This window comes from Durio zibethinus, chromosome 12 (genome assembly GCF_047325235.1).
Source record: "Durio zibethinus cultivar Kanyao isolate XHJ-2024 chromosome 12, ASM4732523v1, whole genome shotgun sequence".
Lineage (NCBI taxonomy): Eukaryota > Viridiplantae > Streptophyta > Magnoliopsida > Malvales > Malvaceae > Durio > Durio zibethinus.
In genome coordinates, this window is record NC_143173.1 from 18,301,742 (window position 1) to 18,304,628 (window position 2,887).

General features: G+C 31.3%; 1 non-coding gene across 1 annotated transcript; it reads left to right on the forward strand.

Annotated features, from left to right (window-relative positions):
- The first annotated feature begins 1,179 nt into the window (after nucleotides 1–1,179).
- LOC149515816 (U5 spliceosomal RNA) lies at nucleotides 1,180–1,297 on the forward strand. The gene has a single exon (XR_016326405.1). It is a non-coding gene; the product is annotated as a U5 spliceosomal RNA (small nuclear RNA).
- The last annotated feature ends 1,590 nt before the right edge of the window (nucleotides 1,298–2,887 follow it).

Here is a 2,887-nt window from a genome sequence, read left to right on the forward strand (position 1 = left end):
GACTTGGCAAAGGGTTTGGTTGGGATATGGGTCAGCGGTTAGGGTTGCGTTTAAGTTGGGTTGCTTGAATGAAAAACACACAAATCTTGGGTCTTTTTAAACACAAAAATGACGTCATTTTGGGGAGGGTATATAAGCCTAACTTTCAACCTATTTTTGCCAAAATTCTTCAACTTCCTCTCTCTTTACTTCCCGTTTTCTCTCTCTCTCTCTATCCCCTCAAGAACACGAGTTGAAATTTAATCGGATTCTAAAAATTCTTGTCGGAATCTAGATTGTTCGTCAGAAATTTGCTAGAAAGTTCGTCGGTTTGTAGAAATGTTATGTCGAAAACTGGGTAACTGGTCAAAAAATTCAACCGACGCTGAAAAAGTCATCAAAAAATTTAAATATCGTTGGAAAATTCAACAAAAATATGGAATTTCCAGAAATTTCCCAGAAAAAAAATTGCCAAAAATTCCTAAAAATCTTAAGATCACTTTTGAACCTTCTAAATGCCTTTTTTGCTTTTCTCTCCGTGTGTTTTTTTTTTTTTTGCTTTGGATCAATAGGTATTTAGAGGATCAATCTTATAATCCCTGATTAATCCGAATTCCCTTTTTGATTAGGTTTATGAATTTTCAGATTAGTCACTGAGCTAGTTTAATCCAACTATGATTCTCTAATGGCCTCATTCACGGCAGAATTCATTCCCATTTTTATTTTTAATTTTTCTAACTATTATCACCATCTAATAATCGAAAATTAATTTGAAAAAAATTTTAAAAGAAAAACAAATCAATAAATCAATAAATAAAATAAAATAAAGCCCAAGTCTTTGAGTTTATTGACCCCATTGGACAGACCCAATTGATCCAGGCCTGGACCAAATTGGGTGTCTACAATATTTTATAAGGATTTGAACTTGGCTAAGCTAGCAAAGAAGTTTTTCAACAACCTTTTTCATCACATTCAAATTGAGTGATGAAAATGATGACTTCAGGCAGAAATACTTCAATAAAGGAGAAAAATAAATGTTACAAGTTTAAAGGTACCATATTTTATAAAATAAAGCATGAAAAATGAGAGGAAATGTATTAGAAAAGTGTGTGGCTTGGCAGAAGGGTGGACAACTGCAAGAGCTAAGAGTAGAACAGAACCCCATATTCCCAAGAGACAAACAAATGAGATAGAGCACGGAGCCGTACGGTGAGCATAGAGCGAATTATTCTTTCGCCTTTTACTAAGGAATACCGTGCGCTCACCGCATTTAGCGGCATACGCTTATTTTTGGAAGGTTGTTCCTTGTTGAACAGCCTATCAATTTTAGTTAAAAATTTAGAAATGCCAAATTAAAAATTTGTATTTTCTTGGGCCATTGTCTGGAACAACCTATCAATTTTAGTTGAAAATTTAGAAATATCAAAGTAAAATTTCGTATTTTCTTGGGCCATTGTCGCTTCCCTATGAACCTTGATTACTGTCAATGGACTATAAAATAACATAAGATGCAAAATTGAACGAAAAAGTCTCATTTTTTTTTCATACAATTATGTTTCTAGTTATGGCTTCCACCATTGTTAACTTGAAACTTACGGTATGACTCAAATAAAAGTCCCATTTGTTCAACAAGTTCAATGTCAAGACGGTGCTTACATCTGTTGCAGATGTGATTTAGGAAGTGCTGGTATGATTTAGATTTACATACAGTAAGAATCTTAGTGTAGGAGTAGATGCTTGTTGGTCAATGTTCAAAGTTCATACTTGTAGCAGTTCAGACAGACTTGCTTTGATCCTTTTGTTATGTAATTGGGTAAACTTGTTATCTATCTTTATCTGGTTTAGAGTCCTTTGAAGTTTAAAACTATTTAGTGAATTCTTTTTTACTTAAACTTTCAAATTATTTCAACATTTGCAAAACAGGATTGAAACCAGCAAGTATCAAACTGAGAAGTGGTCTGGTGTTCTTGCAGTTGTGTCTCTTCAATTGATATAAATAATGGGTTCTGTCCTTAACTTGTTTTGGTTTTGTAAATTAAATTTCAAGCATGTCAGTCCAATTGTATAACCGGAACCTATTTGGTTATATCAAATCCTCAAGCCATTAATTATACCTCATTCTTGGGGTCTAAACAATGTTTTGATTTCCTGCTATTGGAGGTAGCAGATCTCTTCAAGGAAAGATGATTGAAAAGTTTGCACAATGGATGGTGAATTTATCCTTTGCTCTTTGAGCAGGTTTCGAATCTCCCTTCCCCAAATCAAAAACGGGAAACAGAAAATAGAAATGTTTAAAATATTAGGTCATAGTATAGCTTATATGTAATCTAAAAATTATACCACTTGTCTTATTAGTTTAATGGTTTATGCATTTACCTTAAAAAATGACACCCAATAGCTTTGATATATATTCAAATTTCAATATTCGCAATCACTTACTTTAGGTTGTGACCTCATTTGTTAAAAAAAAAAAAAAATCCCTTACAGCTCATGATTGTTGTATCTATGTCCTTGGTTGCTTTAAATATAGAGCTTTGGTTGCTCTATCTCTATCACACTTTTTTCTTCCAATTTTTATAGTATGAGGATGAGATTTGTTAGATAGAAGAAAATTACATCAAAATATTTAGTTAGAATATTTATGGTTATTTTTACTTCATTTCACTATATTCTTTCATTAAACAAGGGCATTGAGTAGTAATGATTTAATTATAATAATAAAATTTTTTGTTTGTAAATTTTTGCTTTTAAAAGGCACAAACATACAAAAAGAAAAAGTAAAAATTTAATATTAAATACATATAGGGTTCATAAATCTTACGACCCAATTTATTTATTTTACTATTTTTAAATTTAATATTTTTATCAAAATAATAACTTAACTTGATTAATAAAAATCAATATATTT